Here is a 19690-nt window from a genome sequence, read left to right as displayed (position 1 = left end):
GTCAAGCATTGAGAAGGAAGGCAGGAGTTGGTCGCTATAACATCTGAATTTTCATCTGTCAATGATGCAATGACCAGTAATAATTACAATTTTTTTTTTTTTTTTTTAATTGCCAAGTACAAACTTTCTTTCAAGGTGTTGGGCTTTTCTTTTTTATTTTCTGACCAGAGGACACATTTTTTTGCTTCCTTTGACTTCTCAGGAACCTCTCCTACTACCCCTTGCTGAGAGACAGTTGGAGTAAAGTAAATATTGTTTCGTGCCAGCGAGCTGTGGGCTCACAGAGTGCTTTGCTGATGGAACAGTAAGTGCTGACAGAGAGCAGTGGGTAGCGTGCAGCGGCCCATCAATCATACACCACCAGTGGGCTCCTAAGAACAGCAGCCCTACCAGGAAGCAGATTTAAGCCAGAGATATTGATCTTGATGGCTGCTTTCTTATAAGCAGTACACATTTCCTGCCAGGACAGAATGCAGAATTGTGCTGGCCCCGAAGAACATCAAAGAATTCATCTTAAAATAAGCGTGCTACATCGATAATTGAATACAGTTAGCATTTTAACTGCAGCAGCTGATAACATAACATTGGTTAACTGATGTGCTGATGAAGGTTACAGGTGGTTTGTGTTGCTTTGCATTAATACAATTTGTGCCTGACCAAGTACATTCATTAATTGCAGATAGATGATTTTAAATAATGTTGGCTGTGTAGTTATATATGAGATTTTTACACTGCCAAATTATAATTATTGATGTAAATAAAATGTTTATGTAGTTTGTAATGTAAACTAGATTTATAATAAACATGCAAACTGCTATCTGCAGAGATGGAAATAATATTTGGTAATAATATTTGGTATGCCTTGTAATTCTGTTTAATAGCAGGTACAGATAAGGGGATGGAATGGAATAACATGCAGGTCATGTATCAATAACTTTAATTAAGACAAAAAAGGCGGGGGGGGGGGGGGGGGGGGTCATAGCATGTCCTTGTAACTTCAACAGGAAGAGCTGTGCAACTCCATGCATGCCACACATGGTGAGAATGTGTCTGAAGTCTGTATGAATGCCCATTTTGATGACTTTTTACCATATTTTTCTGCATGTGCATAATGACCTTGACAAGTAATACCGGTATCATGTCAAAACAAGAGCATTCCAAGAAAATAATTAGTTGATGCAAGTCATTGATATGATTGGTTGAACAATCCCTCTTTGGTCCACTTGTGCTGGAATGACCTTATTATGGAATACATGTCAAGGATTTATTTTGTGTAACAGACTGCTGAAGGGCAGTTCTTCGTCTATGCCCCAGGGTTTGTCGTTCAACCCATTTAGATGCAAATTTAAAAATAAAAAACACTTATCCTGGCAGTCAGCTGAAGCAGCAACTTTTAAATCAAAGGCACTATAGACCTCTGCATAATAATACACACAGACATTTCAAAGAAATTATGCAAGGATAAAGATTAAAAGGACAAACTTTTATACACAATAGGAACATCTGGTTACTTTGCAAGAACATGCAGACAACACATTTTAATGTTTTGCACTGGAAGATTAAACTGGATAAAAATGGAGTGCTAAATATATTAGCACAACATAATGGTGTATCTGAGAAAGATATGCATCACACATCAAACATGATCATGAGAACATTCAGAAGGTTTTTCAGCTGCCCATGCATAGAGCTTTAAGCACAAAGTAGAGACTAACTAATGACTAACTCATTTCTTAATTAACATTATTGGCAAAAAAAAAACAAAAAAAACATTTATAGATGAAGATATTAATTACAAATGAATACAGCAAGGATCAAGCCACCTAACCCTCAGTTTAACCTTCCTTGATATCTTAGAACATGTTTCATATTAGTGTTCTCTCCATTCTACTTTTAAATAGTAAAAAAAAAACATAACATTGAAAGAGAACCCACATAACGGAGCATACATATCTTCTTTTTTTAAAAAAACATTCTTTTTAGAATTCAAATAAGATGCTTTCACGATTGTTTATTTTGTAACGACTAAAAAAAGGTTGACAATGTGTGGGTGATGGGTTGTCCCCAATGCTTGTTGCTTGGTAATACAAAACAAATGACAATTGGTTTCAGTATTTCAGAACTGTCTGGTGACACACATGCTCATAACGAGTTAATAGTAACCCCCAGAAAAACAGGGAGCAAAGTTTTTGACACCACCACTCTCCTGTGTAGTTATTAGATCAATAATTGCTGATATGACGACACAGTCTTTTGATTTTGTATTGTTCCAGTCCACAGGTTGAGGGTTTTTAATCTTTTCTTGAAGAAGAGCATCAAGTTCCCTCTTTAAATCCTGTTAAAATTAATAAATTAGTAATTGCTCACCAAACATTTACATACATTCTTTTGGAAAAGTGCTGCTTAGAAGCCAAACCAAAATGTATGTGCTTATTTGTCCTTTTCTTGGCTCTCACCTTTACTAAATGTGCTATCCTGGCAGGAGATTGAAAGACAATCCATTCATCTACAGCAATGGTGTCCTGGTCCTGGTCTTTCTAAATGGAGATATTACCTCCAAAGAACAGCAGTGAATAGGGAGTCACTTCAGTGCAGTCATTCCGGAATATCTGTGAACAAACATCTGGTAAGGACATTTCTTAACACTCCCATTACTCAGCTTGGAGCACAAGGTTTCCCAGGTCGTTTCTGGATGCCAGCCAATCACGTAACCTTTTCCACTTGCACTATTCTAATAAACTCTGACCAGCCTACGGGGATGGCTCTGAGAACTGTGCAAGAAGCTCACAAAGACCAATTCAGATTCCTCAGTGCGGTTACATGGTTGTTAAGGGGGAGTCTTGGGTTTTTGATACAGTTTCTAAGCACGGAGGGAGGCATTAAGCCAACACATCTTTTGCTAGATGTCTGAACAATGTACTTGGCATTTGTAGTGGCACCAAACTCTTGTACTGTAGCTTTAGTTTTAGACAAGGGTGCCAAACTGAAGGTCAGCCAATTCTTTTAGGTTCTGTGGGTCTTGTAGCTCTAAAAATATACTCCAAGCACAATAACCACAATAACCACCTGGTCCAAATGCTACATTTCTTACTAAAGCCTCTGTGCAAGAAAGTAATTCCTGTATTGAAATCCTGTTAATGTATGTCTTTAAGAGTAATTGGCCCCCTTTACAAAACCTTTCTATTCATATTGTGAATATGGCTTCAGTCTCAAACACAAAGCAGTACAGTTAGCATCCCATTGTTTAAGGGCTTAACAATAAACTTTTTCATAACTGATCTTGTGATTCTGTACTCAACATTCATCCAAAACTACAGATTAGGAGCTCAAACACAATCTTGACCCAGTGTAATGCGAATACATTTGTCCAAAGCTCACAAGCAGTGTGCAGTTATAAACCTCATGTGAGTTTTCTCAGCATGGAACTACAGTACGAAAACAATCAAGCACTGCAAGAACCACCACTGGCGAGGAAAAAGGACCAGTTTACAGTTATTACATGGGAGAACTTTCCTGTAACAATCAGCTTTTAAAATAGGACTGCAGCAAATTGCTATTCCCCCCATTTCTCGAGGGAGAAAGCTATTACACTGAAATCCTACATTTAAAAGCAAAAAGCATCTCTATTTACCATTAATGTAATAAAAGGACAACCAATCTCTCCACTGAACATTAGACAAGCTACATAATAGACTGTAGATTTAACACTAGAAGACCCGCAGTAGTCTTTGACAGCTGTATTCAAAATACTGTAAATAGTATAACGAAAGGAGGAACAGTCAGATGTAATTCGTTTTTTTTTTCTACTGAGTGCGACACAAACAACATGTGAACAACCAAAGCATATATGCATATATATATATATATATATATATATATATATATATGCATATATATATATATATATATATATGCATATATATATATATATATATATATATATATATATATATATATGTGAACATGAACATTTTACAAATCAAAACAAGAAAATGTAAATAAACATCTGAACAGACATCGGTTTACAACATACATATTTATAAAACTGAAACGATAGCAATAGATTTTTAACTAACAGAAATCGGTTTATTATCAGATGCGAAAAAGCAACTGAACAATGTAAAAACTTAGAAAAAAATTTACAGAAGCGCAGCATCACAACAAGTTAAAGTCTAATTTATTTATTTTTTTCAACTTTTTTTTTTTTTTTTTCACAAAATGGTATTTCTTTAGCTTGAGTCTAAGGCTGTTCACAATCAGCACAGGTAATGCGCTAATCCACACGTGCAGTGCACTTTCCACACAGGACACAGCTGTCCGAAGTTTTATTTTTATTGCACTTGCCAACCGGGCATTGGCATCTCTTGCGGCTCTCAGTGGGATTGCCAGCTTCAGCCTTGGGTACACGCTTGGCAGTCTCCCTCTGCTACAAATGCTTCTTGCGAAGTTCCTGTGCTAACTGTAAAATATACATTGGTAAATTTTTCTCCATGCATTCTTTGTAAAGTACCCAGGAGTTGATGGCTGCTAGGTCCAATACATTGTAAAACACCTGAACAGACCACCGATAGGAGCCAGCTTTCACGGAATACTTCTGTGCCATTAACTTCATATTTTGTTGCGTTGTAAAACTCCACGGTCTGTGGTATTTTTTTTCACTAGTGCCCATGCTAACTGACTGACGAAAAAGCACACCTGGCAAGCTAGCGCCAGCCTTTGAAAAGGCTGATTGAAAAACAATAGACTCAGGCAGAGAGGAGAGACTAATCTAATTACAGCTAAACACATTGTGGACTGGTAAATAAATATAATAAAAGCAGAATACTGTTCTGTATAATCAAAATACAATTGTTTTCTGTGTGGCCGTCAATGTGACTGGTCCTGGGGCTTTTAGGTATAATGTATTATCTCCTTTATTTCTGCACTCCTGCATTTCATGCTTTGTGAGAATATTTAATACATACAGACAAAAAGATACATGAACGCACAGCCCCATGCGTGTTACACAAATGGAGAACATTTTAAAACCAAAAACCGCCAAAATGACTGCTGCAGGGCTTCTAGTGTTAAGTGCAATGTAATAATGGCAGGTGCCACTGCAACTTCTAACTTGAATAATATTTCCAACTTACACTGCTTGTTTTCATCTTCAGGTGATAGATAAGCCAGCTGCTGCTTCTGCATTTACTGACTTGGGGTGGATGCTAACTTTGCCATCTAGTTTTGTGTAAACCTTCACCCTACATTTACAAAAACAAATTAGTAATAAATTACTGTACAATGACAATGCAGCTGTAAAACTGATTCACATGATAAATGCCAAAATATACAGGTAAAAAAGACAGTAAGAGACCACTGAAAACTGATGGGCAGTTCTGTAAAAATTCAGAATTTAAAATAGGATTAATTTGTTCCCTATTTAATCAATTGCTTCATCACAAAGCACTTACAGTGGCACTGCCTAATCATGCATGCTCTGAACAGCTGCTGCCTATCACGACCAGCTCCTTTATCAGCAGCCTGTGCTGGCTTAACCAGAGCAAAATACTGCATCTCAGATTCTCACAGGGAAAGCCAAACCCCACCCGTTGAAAACCCTGGTGGTCAGAATCTTAAGGGATTTTAAATAAGACCATCCACTTTTACTGGCTTGAATTCAATGAGAGAAATGTAAATATTCATTTTCACTTGATATGTCATTATATAAAAAAATTAAAATAAATTAAAAGAAAACTGACCATCTGTCACTCTGGGGGGAAAAAGAAACTATCCTGCGATTAATTTTAATTTGTACAGACTAAAGTTTATTTTCATGAGTTATTCTATGTAGTCAATGGTTGAATGTAATTGCAATTCTGTAAAAAAATGATTTACAGTGCCAGCCTTACATTTTTCTCTTCTTCTGAAACTTGGTCATATCTTGGCAACTTTGGGGTACAATCCAGCACAGATGACAGCTTTTATTAACTTCTCATTGTCTGTAGATAGAATTTAAAAAGTGAATCCTTTTGAAAAGACAAAAAGCTTGTCAGACTGAACAACAGAGACTTCTCTAAGTATACCTGAGTTGATATTGGAATTGGGGTCTTTGGGGTTTTTGCTGCCAACGAATCCGGCAGCCAGCAGGTGTTCTGCAAACTGTGCTTTCATGTTGTGCAGCATCTGGGAACACAGCATTCAACAATAATAGATTATGAACTCATGACACTGGACTCTCTGCCAGATTGAAAAAGACTAACAAAATAATCGCTAATCCAATTTATATTGCAAAATCGAATTACCATTATTGCAATGGTACTCTGTACAAGAGAATTATTTTCTGAAAGTAAACTGGATGAAAGCTGTCATTTAACAGTATTAAATGTGGCTACCTGGAGGGTGTTTGAAGACAGAAAGTGCTCCCAGCAGTAATCACGCTCAGCTTTGTAACCATGTCGTTTTGCTTCCTCCCAGCCCTGAAAAAAATAATCATTTTAAAAGCACACACTATATTCAAAAGGGCATTAGGATTCCTGCAGTCAGCTTACCAAAAGTAATATATTTTACAAGAATACTTCAAAAAGAATACTTTCAAAAGGTATATAGAATATGAAAGTTCTTTCATTTTATACATACTGTGTATATATATATATATATATATATATATATATATATATATATATATATACACACACACACACATACACACACGTGTGGATTTAACTATAGATCATACCCAAAATGCATTCACTACAGTCAAATGGTCACTTTTAGAGTTCTTTGCCAACTCTTTCCTCTTTGTATCTGCAAGCTTTTCTTTTTTGCATCCCTGAGAAATGAGGCAATTCTGCCAAGCTTTAATATCTGACAAAAAGAACAATCAGCAATCAGTGATTGGGACATGAAGAACTGAATCTATTAAGCACAGAACAAATAAGAATTGGGGGATGGCATGACAGAGCCCTTTAAAATCTTCAAAAGGAGTTGACAAAGTTAACCCAAACCAATACTTTAAGCACAGTACAGAAAGCAGGACCAGAGGACACCATTGGAAATTAAGTGGAGAGAGTGTTGATGGCATGGAATTGGTTACCTAGTGATGCTGATGCTGAATCACTTGGATCCTTTAAGAGCCAACTTGACAACGTTTTGGGATCAATCAGCTACTAGGAACCAGATGAGCATTGAGGGGCTGAAGGTTCTCTTTGTTATAAATGTTCTTATCTACTCAATGTTGACATTTAATTAGACTTTGGTACCCCTCCCCCTCCCCTCCGATTTCCTTTTTGCATTACAATTCTCCACAGAAAACACTACCAAACTGCACCATCTGCTGGTAGTGTTGGGACTGCAGCAATAGCAAACTTCCTGCAAGTAACTTGCACACTTGCTGTTAAATCTAGTCTGCCATCCCTTTTCTTGTTTGTCACAGTTCAGGATGCATTCAAACCCAACTGGTAACTATAAATACCATTATTCTCTTTCTGGGACCTAGACTTGTAGCAGTGCAGAGTAGTCAAACACACCCGTAAAAGCAATTTAGTGAGGCAAGCCAGTGCAATGGTTCCACTATAACCCATATGTTTAGCCTCTCTGAAACACAGTAAAAAGCATAATCATCATATACAATACCTTTATTTGCAAACAGAGTTCCTCCAATGGAGTCCTCATAATTTCTGGCAACTGATAATTACCCAGGAGGCTGGCTCTCAATCCATTATACAGATGGTAACACTGACCAGGCTGCACCATGCAGAAAAGCAATGCGATAAAAAAAATAAAAATAAAGGGAGCTGATACAGGTGGCTGAGTTGACAACTAGACCCATCTGTGAAATTTCATCTCATATTATCTGCGTCATGTTATGTGTTAATATACGACCCTAGCAAAGCTGCCACCACAATCTGCTGCTTGGAACGGGATCATTACAAATAACAGGCACCCCCCACTCCCAGTATTTCTATCAGATCATTGGAAAACAAGTATTTCAGATCAGTGACTTTCTAATAGAAAGGGATGCAAAATAAGCCCACCTTCCAGCACAACCTTTCCTCTGTTTGGCATTGGCCAGGCTGACCCACTCAGCGGTCATGGTGCGGATATTGTTTTGTGTGTCAAAGTGAGCCTCCTTGATCTTTCCTCCATCTATTACATGAACAACATCATCTATGGTGATGCTACAGGGATACACATTTTAAACAGGTCATTGGCAGACAAAGCAGGTTGTTAGATTAATTATCAGTGTACAAGGACTGAGTCCTTTTTAAGCAATGTACAAAATTTGGTTATCTGCAACATTAGACTACAAAAGGACCCTCATGTCACACAAATGCTTTTAAGAAAAATAAAATCACTTCACAATAGTATAAAATGTCAATATTAACTGCCTTTGGAAATGCTCAAGATTTGTGTGGAGAAGTGCTACACACTGGTACCAAGCTGCTCCCTCAACACATTTCACTGTTACCGATTTACATTACAGCAGTCTTTTGTTGTTGAACTGAGCAGCACAGTTCAAATCTTTGTATTGTGCTTAATGCATTTAACAGAGAATTCTCTCATTAAAATTGGCAGCTACAGTATAGGCAAAGCAGTTCTATACATTACTAATGTGTCTCTACATCAGTGCTTTACAACTAGTTAAACATGTATAGAACAATATAGCAACAGTGTGGAGGAGTGGTTAGGGCTCTGGCCTCTTGACCGGAGGGTCATAGGTTCAATCCCCGGTCGGGAACACTGCTGTTGTACCCTTGAGCAAGGTACTTTACCTAGATTGCTCCAGTAAAAACCCAACTGTATAAATGGGTAATTGTATGAAAAAATAATGCGATATCTTGTAACAATTGTAAGTCGCCCTGGATAAGGGCGTCTGCTAAGAAATAAATAATAATAATAATAATGTTCTACACAAGCAATGTTATGGAAATTAGCACTGGATCATAAACGACTATTAGAGTATATGATAATAAAGCAACAATTCTTCTTAACTAAAATAGAGGAAGCACTGCAAGTGGCAGAAGATTTATTTTGAAATAGGTATAGAAATTTTAACCGCCAAGAAATTAATCTATATATTCTCTTTAGCTTGTCTCAGCAATATTGGTAGCAATCACAATTTTACAAACACCTGGAGGTGGTTTCTTAAAAACCTAAAACAAAAATAAAACAATTATAATTATATATATATATATATATATATTTTCTTTTTAACCAGGTCAATAGGCAATTGGGGGGAATTCTTTTAAAGTCAATTGCTAAGGCACATTGTCCCCATTGGGGGTTTACCTGAGTCTGGTTGACAGTAGGCATCAGCGAATGTAGCAGAATGATGACAAAGTTGTCTGAAAAAGCAACAAATAAATAAAATATTAATTTAGTTAAGTGGAACAAGTTAGACCGATAATGAGGACTAACCTACAGCGATGGCCAAATGTTTTGCATTACCCTATAGAATTAACACATTTTGCTTCATGAAGTCGAATGAAACCTGCTGAATAATGTTACATTAATATATTAAAATGACACAGCGCTTGGTAGTTTTCCTTGTACTTAACAAAAAACAGACAAATTCAAAAATTTGACATTTCAAAATCAAACATATCGACTTTTGCGATATCATTTTGTAGTGTCTTTGATTACATGATGTTAAATAAAATGCATAAAATTATGTTCATATAGTTTTTTTGTTTTTGTTTTTAGAATTGTGTCAACCCTAAAATTCTAGGGGATGCAAAGCATTTGGCCATAGCTGCATAAACCCTTCTTTACTAATCTGACATGCAATTCAGTGTCAGATAAATATATAAAGGGATCCCTGTACAAAAAGAATGACATTTACTACATCAAACATATTTAAGTAAAAATAAATGTCATGTCTTTTTCGGGCACATTTCAAACTGGCGGATCAATCGGGATCTTGTTTAGCCTGATTTAGCAGAGGATCTACCTGTGATGATTAACTTCTGGTACATGGCAATCGGGATTTATTATTATTATTATTATTATTTATTTCTTAGCAGACGCCCTTATCCAGGGCGACTTACAATTGTTACAACATATCACATTATACATTATTTCACATTATACAGATATCACATTATTTTTACATACAATTACCCATTTATACAGTTGGGTTATTACTGGAGCAATCTAGGTAAAGCACCTTGCTCAAGGGTACAACAGCAGTGTCCCCCACTGGGGATTGAACCCACAACCCTCCGGTCAAGAGTCGAGAGCCCTAACCACTACTCCACACTGCTGCTCTGAAGGTGTACTAACTTTAGTCCAATCAAGTGGACTAAATCAAGTGGACTAAACCTGCTTAATCCACTAGTTAGACACATCAAGTGGACTACATTTGGTACACTGCAATTGACCCGACAAGTTTAAGATCAGATAGCAAGGCATCAATAACAGAGTATACAAAGACACTTAAATGTCCATTACACTCATTATTACCTGACTTAAACATCTGCTGAGCCATCAAAGAGATCATTCAAACCACTGATATTGTCCCAGCCTGGCAGGAAAACCAGTATGGCTCCATCCTGTAAAATTGATTTATTTAAAAAAATTATCTGCATGTAGTTTGTCCTCATTTTGTCACTCCAGTCTTTAAAATCAACTAAAAATTAAATTAATCACAGGCCTCCAAATTATTTGCATCCAAAGCTTAGAGATTTGCAGTCTGCAGAATAAGGGTCCTTTACAAATAGGAAACAGGTAGACATTATAAATCAGTTAGCACTACATGCCGAAGAATTATATTATCATCTATTCTTAAAAAAAAGTACAAAAAGGACAGTGCAGAAGGCAGAATTTTTTTTTTCTTAACAGCCATCTCTACTCTCATAACATTACTTGGCCACATAGCTGAATAAACCCCTTTCACATGTCACATTCACAGCACAACTGAAATCTGAATACACATAGAAATTAAAAACGAACTGTCGTAGCCATGTCTAAAATTACACTGAAAGCATTTAATTAAAGCATCTGCTGTACAAGAACAGCCATAACCACCTCGAGATGAGTGCATATGATTTGGTTTAATTACAGACTAAACTAGATTCATTAGGGTTACTTTTGTCACCAAGCAGAATATCCAATTACTCTGTGAATGCATTACTTACATTCTTAGTTCTGTTTAATTAGACCATTTCACACACAGTACTATATTGTTCTTGCTGGGAAAAAAAAAACAACTGATGGCTTAAATGTTGCCTTTTTTTTACCCACATGACGTACATTTTGCATATTCATTTTGACTGTTCTAAAAATGTTACTAATCCACCGGTAATATCTGCATCCTGAGCCATTCGAAAAAATAGACATAATACTGCAGTAGTGACATCAAAATGGCATATTCGTCTAAATGATTATACTTGACCTTTGACCCATATTTGACTCGTGTACACCATGACCACTTTCAAACAAAATGTCTTGTTTTAAATCACTCGACAACACTCACAATTTTTTAGGCACTTAGCAAATCTGTCTGTGAAGATTTACAATCATCCTCCACCAACGGCAGCACCAACCAAGCAAACGAGACAAATAATCTTCGACTCTGACAGTGGCTAAAAAATTAAATAAAACGCATACCCCATTGAAACACCTTTTCCTTAAAAATATGTTATTTTTTGCAGTTCATTATCTACCCAGTTTAATTCACCATTCCTGTATTATCTAAAATAATTATATTTAAGATTCTTTAATATTGACTTAATTTACTTTATTATCATTCATTAAATTCACTTGCAATTTGAACCTTAACAGTATATATATATATATATATATATATATATATATATATATATATATATATATATATATACACACACATACACACACACACACACATATACACAAACACATATACACACACACACACATCAACTGATTCAGATATTTCCTCACCTCTTCTTTCAGGACAATGTGCCTGATCAATGCTACAATCAGCGACAGGTCAATTTTATCATCGTTATCCATGATCTCTAATGCATCAATCGTGCTATCTGAATACCTACAGAAAACACAAACACAATTTGAATTTTTATTAAAAGGTTATTGCTGGGTTCTTATACAATATAGTACACAGAAATACTTAAAGAAAATAAATAAACCAATAGTAAACATTTAGACAATGTCTTTAAAAAAATTTGGGAAAAAGATTTTTCCCAAAACATTTCTCATTGAATTTAGTATTTGTATTTGTAGATTAAGCACCAATTAGTTTTTAATATTTATGGATGATAAAATAGATTACATGTACAACATTTAGTGTCAATATGGCTAAACCAAAATCATAAGGTAAAAATTGCAATTGGGACCTGGCAATAATATATAGTGTTATATAAGATGGGATGAAAAAATATTAAAATAAAAGGTGTTTTTAGAAACACCATCTTGGCATGCCTTTCCTGCTGAAAGGATTTCTATTCAAACCAAACAAAAAAAAAGTTCAAATTGAAATGCCAGGTCCCTGGTGTTCACACCATTCTTCTCCACAGGCCCACAGCACCACACTGCAGCCGACAGACTGCAGGGCAGGGAGACTGTTTTCTACAGGACTGGCAGGACTTGGCTGTGAAGCAGCCGTTACTGCAAAATTAGAAAGTTCAACAGTTTAGTCCCTGCTGCCAGGGACTAAACTGCAATGTATTTAAAACACATTTAAAATGTAGATGCTGGTACAGAAACAGTATAAACAAACAACAAACAAACAAAACAATACCTGTCACGGAGGCTTCTTGCGTAACTGGGCCAGCTTTCTCTGTACTCCTCCTCTTTCAGCTCCTTCTCCGGTCGAGCTATTTGACCTTGCATGAAGTGCTTCTTCCACTTCGGTCTGCCATCTTGATTTTGGGGACAGTAGCTATTCAAACAAACAAAGCAAATCAATAAATAAGTAATATAACCTAGTCTACTTCAATTTACCCTAACTTTAATAGTCACATACGTACACACTTCTAAATACATCATATATATGCTTACATCATAAAATAGGGAAGTCTTCAACATTCAGAGAATCATTAAATGCACTAGATACAAAGTCATCTTTTGCCAAAGTGAAAGGCAGCTAACTGTAAAATCTCGATCACATCTTCCAAGAGGTACTCTCTCACGATAGGTGAAACCAGAGATGTGCATCATTGGACAGTAATCTGGAAAGACAATGCAAACATGTAGATATCTGTTAAAAAAAAAAAAAAAAAAGTTGAAATTAAGTTTATTATTGATAAATTTAAAATATTATACCGTATACCTCAACTTATATTTATTTATTTATTTATTTTGCAACCCAGCAAGTTTGAATATCTGAAATAGATATCCTATATACAGAACAAAATACAAAGTCCAATAAGACTGAACATATCCTCGCAACTAGATGGACCGAAGACAATTCTAACAGTACATGATTTCTCCCTGATTGCCCCAGGAACAAGATTTTAAAAGCAGGATAATGAGATACCACTGCTCACTAATTAGTTGGCTATAAAAACAATGGCAACCCGAAATCTAACAACTATCAGAAACTTGAGATATTATATATGCTTTAAGTGTTTGTTTAAAAAAAAAAAAACACACACACATTCAGTATGAAATTCTGAATAAAACTTAACATTCAAAATTAGGCAAAATACACCAACAGCTTTAGGCTTTTTTTTGCCCATATTGCAACTGTGAATTGTTGAATACACATTTAAAAAAGGGTCAGGTGTCTCCTGATAAATGCTTCAATTAATATTTTAAAAAATACATCAATAAAAAGACAACTACAAGAAGATACGGTTTACTAGTAAAGCCAGCTGACAAATGTTTTAGTCTTTGTTATATAAGAATACCCACAGAAATATTTTGAAAACTTCTCAGCATTTAATGTAGCACTCATGATGATGATTTTCAGGTCATCTCGGAATTTCAGAAGATCTTTCATTATTGTTATCAGAACATCAGACTGAAGGTTCCTCTCGTGAATTTCATCCAAAACAATGTGGCTGATGGTAGACAGGTGCCTGGTAAGAGTTGAAACAGAACACAAATGAATTTAAAGGTTTTAAGTAAGATCAGTGACAAAAGTGATAGGCTATCTTAACACGTCCTTAAGATGTACACAACTTTCCAGAACAGCAGTTTAACCCATAGTTTTGGAGAGGAATCTATTTATTTTTCATTGACTGAGGGAACAGCTCAAAGAATGCAGATATGTACAATGGGTATCAATTTAAGGCCTAAGCAAACATAGATACGATGTTTCTGGTAAAAGACAAACAAGTTCTGCACTTACGGATCTGATCGTAGCCACTGCAGGATGATGCCTGTGGTACAATACAAGATAGAGCCTTGTTTCCTTGGTAACCGGCTGTGAAACATGAGAATGAGGTTAGCAACATAACCACTATGCACTATAGTATATATTTTTTAAAATGTAGAAAACAAGACAAGTATGGGTTATTGTTCAGTCTTAATGGATTAATGCCAGGAGCTTATAAAAATAAAGCCATACCAATAACCTGATATACTATTAAACACATGCCTACACAATAAAATGATTATTTTAAATAACTGTGTCATACTTAAGAGCATTTAAAAATACAGGATAATGTACTGGCTCCTATTAATAGGACATGTATTACTGGCCAATATTATACAGAACTCAAATGTACCTATATGTTATCCAAAGGAAGCACCATGTGTCTAATAAGAAACTGAATTTCAATCTGAAAGTTTAGGAAAGAAGGAATGCACTTATGGCTTTAAATAAATAAGAAATATTCACTGTATCACACCTGATATGCATTTCAACTGCGTTAAAAGATTAAATGTAACACTGGGTAGCTGAGAACACCAACACATGCAAAGGTCTGATGATGTGCAAATTACTTTCCCTCACATGTTTACCGACACTTACTGCTCATAAAATATTGAAAGGTGCCCTTTCTAGGAACAGCAAGCAGGCCTACTAGCCTACTAAGAATAATAAACAGCCATCTGCCTACGTCTAAAGGTATTGAAATCCCCTGTAACTGAATACCAAAATTACCATGCCAATTAATGCCTTTGCCCTGAATTTGTATTACACAACAAAATATCTTTAATAAACAGCCTTTTAAGACGTGAAAGAGTAACCCTAACGCGTGGGAGAGAGGCCGCAAAACTGCAATATAAGTGTCCTCACAGTATGGCATCGGTTAGGGCTGATGGATACGGTTTCAACTTTAAGAATAAACCTGTATTATTTGTGGGATGCGTGCAAGAAACCCTCCAATAAAGAAGTGCCATTATTTTTTTATATATATATATACTAGTTGGTGCAGTATTTCTGTGTACTGCATATATACAATATTTTAGTCTTTGTAAAAAAAAAATTAAAACAAATTTCAGTAACTATTGAATATGTAAAAACCCTTGCACTGCACATGTACTACTATTTAAACACATAGGCCAATATCTGTATATTTGTGTGTACAGTACTAAATTCAAGTCGTAACTCTTTCTAGTACCTCCAGTCTTACCATTTAAAATGAACACAATGCTGTAAAACTGCACACAATAAAAACCTTGCCACTGTAGTCTAATTTGGTACCCACAGGAGTTCCCATCTCCACAAGCCTCAGCCCTTTCTGAAGCCACTCTTTCTGCTACTTAAAAAAAATGACAACAATCATACAAGGTAGATTAAGCCCCTGTAACTATAATCTCTCCAATACTGATAGAAAACAAAAAGGAACAATAAAGAGGCTTAAACAGGAGTTATAAAAGCTATGTGTGGCAGTGTACTGATGCAGATGGATACTTACTGCACAATGACACAGAAATCAGAACAGAAACAATTAGGTGTGTTACCTTTTTTGGCAAAACTAGACATACATTTATTTGCATACATGTATCAAACATTGCATTCATATTATCGTTATTATATTACCGGTTTAAATATGCAAAATACTTGCATGCATAACATGTATCACTAACTTATTAAAACCTTACTTACACCCATAACAAATCTGGGTGTAAGTTTACTGTTTATTGTAAAAACTCAATAAACAGTAAATCTCAATAAACGGAGCATCATCTGTGACTTACAGAAATGGCACTGACTGACTCAGTGGCTGTGTGCAGACTATTCTGGAGAGAGATCCCATTTGCTTCTCGATAGTCATCCAGAATGAACTGGGTAACTTGCGTTGTCTCTCCGCCAACTACCACCACCTGGTTACTTTTTATCAAATCAACCAGGATGAAACACACAAACAAAATAAAACACTGTTCACCAATGGAAGTGCTTGTTCATTTACAGTATTGCAAACAATGTACACAGCTACTTTTGATAGAAAATTCAAGTTTGAATATACTTACACAAATACAATCAAATTTATTTAAAAACTATATCCCAGAAAGCTAACCTACTTTATTGTTAACTCTTAATAAATTAAAATATCTGGAGTACCGTTATAATGTACTGTTATAACGCAGCGTATCTCCCTAAACACTTCACTCTGCAGTTGACAGTTTTAGAAAATGAAACATTTTAATTCCTACACTCTGGTGCCTGTTGTGAGCGCTATTTAGACCATTAACTATGTGGGATACAGATAATGGCAGGCTCTTTCCACTGTTTGCTTGTCAGTGCATCTTAAATGAAACCTGATGAGTGCATTCCCTGTTGATACCATTAAAATCATCTCACTGGCTCTGCTATCAACTTCAGTGCATTTCAGTATCAAAGACTGGGTTGCCAAATTGTAGATAATGTGTGCCTTAGTGTATACTACAGATGAATTTCAGATGCCATGTATGTCCTGCTGTAAGTGTAAGGCTTCTTAATACAAAAGGATGACAAGCATGTTCAAATGATTTATTAATGTTACTTCTGCAGCAACATAACAAAAATGATCTTTTTGGAGCTACTTCAGGAGATTCAGGTAGGAGCATTTGTTCCTGAAGCTGTTTCGGACATTTTCTACAGTACCCATATAAAATAAATGCAAGTTTTGACCAACATACTTGAAAGTTAAAATTATTAAACAAGTATGTTACCAACAGTCTTTACCTGCACAAGTTGTAAATTAAAAATCAGAGCCATCAATATTATGAAAAAGTAGATCACCACAAATAATATGCACTCTATGGAGGTTTGACAGACGGACCAAAGTGTTCAGTTGTCCCCTCTAATTGGCATGTGCCAAAGTATGCTGTTTGTTACTACATGTATGTATTTTTTTGTATATAATTTTATAACACCTATTTGAATATTCTTACCTTTTTCAAGTTGTATGATGGAAGTTTCTCCCTGAACCTCTACAATATATATATATATATATATATATATATATATATATATATATATATATTATATATATATATATTACCACAGTCTAAATTCAAATTAACCACCTCTTCGGGCTGATAATTATAGGCATATTTTAAAATAAAGTTTCATAATTTCTGCTTCTAATCAATTCTAGCCATTCTACTCAATAATGTTAATGTCATTAGACTCTTTGTTTCTGATTTTTTTTTTCATCTTTTAACAGTGATACAAACTAATACCAAAGGGTTTACCCTCATTTCCAAGTACTTAGGATCAGTTTTCTTTTTCTGAAGGTCACTTTTGAGTTCTTGATCTAGACTTGAATTCCGAACAGTGTCTTGGAACAAGAAGTCTAGGTCTCTGTCATTGACTGGTTTAGTGTCCTTCTGATTAAAACTGCCAGTATGGAAGATCCTGAAAAAGCAGTACAATCAATATATTTGATTAATCATACCACGAGCACAAATACATATTTATTATTTTTAAGCGTACATACATACACACACACACACACACACACACATATGTACATACACTCACGGCATCCTTTTAATTATATAAACTTCACAAAAAATAAGGTTTGGCATCAGGTTAGCGTTTAAATCCGCTGAATATCTCAATGGGATACCATGTCAGAAGTGTGAAGCACAAATTTGTAGCAAAGAATGGTGGGTGGTAAATAGTGAATGTTTTTCATCATACAGGCCTCACTGACATCATCATCACCTATCGAACTGAAGCTGCACTCACTCACTCACAGTTTAAATATTTTCACTAACTTGTTTTATTATGGAGTGAAGGATTTAAAAGGCTGATAAGACTACCATTGCTGAACTATTAAAAAAAAAAATCAGTTAACTTGCAATATGCAGTTTGTTTCTTCATAATTTGCATTATTATTATTATTTAAGATGTGCAATACAAATTCAACAACACTACAAGGCAGGTTTCTTGGCCATTTACCTGCTTTGGCTCTCCTTGTAAGTTCGAGAAGTCTGGGATGTTAAAGGGGATAATTCTCTTTCAGTCCTCTTAGACTGGACAGAGCTCAGAAGCTTGAATGTGTTCTCTAGATTCGTCCATATGAACCACAGCTCTCTAATCAGAGAGCACAATCAAAAACGCATTAGAACAGAGCACTTAACTAAGTTAAAACGGTAGGGTGTATAATGTAGATCTGCGTTGCACTATTTTTTTTGTTTTCTTTTTCTTGCTATAAATATATAGCAAGCATGAAGTATAGTAAAATATAAACGTGCATGTGTTGGCTTTTCTAGATTATTTTATTTTTTAGTTCTTAAACGCAGACTTGTTTTGCTGCGCAAGTGACCTTTAAGTTTCGAGTGACGTGCGTTCGGCTGACAGCGATTGTAAAAATAAAGTGTTTAATAATACAACGTTATTTGTTTTTAAGTAAACATACCATTTTTCTCTCTTGTTATTTTTTTTTCGTCCCCGACCCCCCTCTCTTGGAGTACCAAAGCAAAGACCAATCTCCCGGCCTTTTAGATGGGCCGGGTGACGGCCCCGCGGTGCACCTTGATCGTCCCGGGGCTCTCGGGTGAGTTTTGATAGGACACGGAGCTCGAAGAACCACCTTGCCCTCGCCATCCTCCTCGGCCCCATCTCTGTCGACCTCCCCACTGGCACCGGCTTCTGTTCCCATAACCGTAACTCATATCGTATACAAACTCAATTCCTTTGTAGTTGCAGCTGGAGAGTTACACAAACGCATAAATAAAATACATGAACAAGATTTCTTTCTTTCTTCTATTTTCGTTCTCGGCAAGACCCAAACGACAGCGTATTCACTCAAAGCAACTCTATATCCACAACAAAAACACGTGCAGCTGGCTCACTCTCGTAAATCAACACACAATATATTTTTACAAACATATATTCGAATTAACAACATAGTCTAAACTGCATAAAAATTATTTAATAATGATGTACGGTTTGTAAAAATGTCACGTTCTTTGGATTCTCCATTCAGAATCAAAACATATCCGTCCCGACGCGTTTGTATTTCGTCATTAAGAGCTGCAGTTCACGTCCACTTATGTGTGACGTAGGTCACTAAAGAAATACAGTACCATAGATATCAAACAAAGGCTCAGTTGCTCAGACCAAGTAAACTAACGAAAGGTTATAAGGGAAGAAATGGTATTACATTGGCTGCGGCAATTCATAGAGAGCAGTTCTATCCTTTTCCACAGAAATCTTGCTTTAACACTGCTGCTCAGGTCTTTAACCAGCAATACGTCTCACGATGCAGCGCGACCAGTTCAAAACCAGCAAACTGCCATTTTAGGTCCAGGACAGTGCTTTAAAATGTTTATCTATTTATTTATTTACTTCTAATTAACTTTTATTTAAAACATTACTGGTCACCCT

At 35.8% G+C, this 19690-nt stretch overlaps 1 pseudogene; it reads right to left on the bottom strand.

Moving 5' to 3' along the window:
- Window positions 1–67: 67 nt before the first annotated feature.
- LOC117416784 (ATP-dependent DNA/RNA helicase DHX36-like) lies at window positions 68–19600 on the bottom strand (annotated as a pseudogene).
- Between the last annotated feature and the right edge of the window lie 90 nt (window positions 19601–19690).

Source organism: Acipenser ruthenus, chromosome 12, assembly GCF_902713425.1.
Source record: "Acipenser ruthenus chromosome 12, fAciRut3.2 maternal haplotype, whole genome shotgun sequence".
Taxonomy (NCBI): domain Eukaryota; kingdom Metazoa; phylum Chordata; class Actinopteri; order Acipenseriformes; family Acipenseridae; genus Acipenser; species Acipenser ruthenus.
This window is presented reverse-complemented; position numbering and strand designations above follow the sequence as displayed.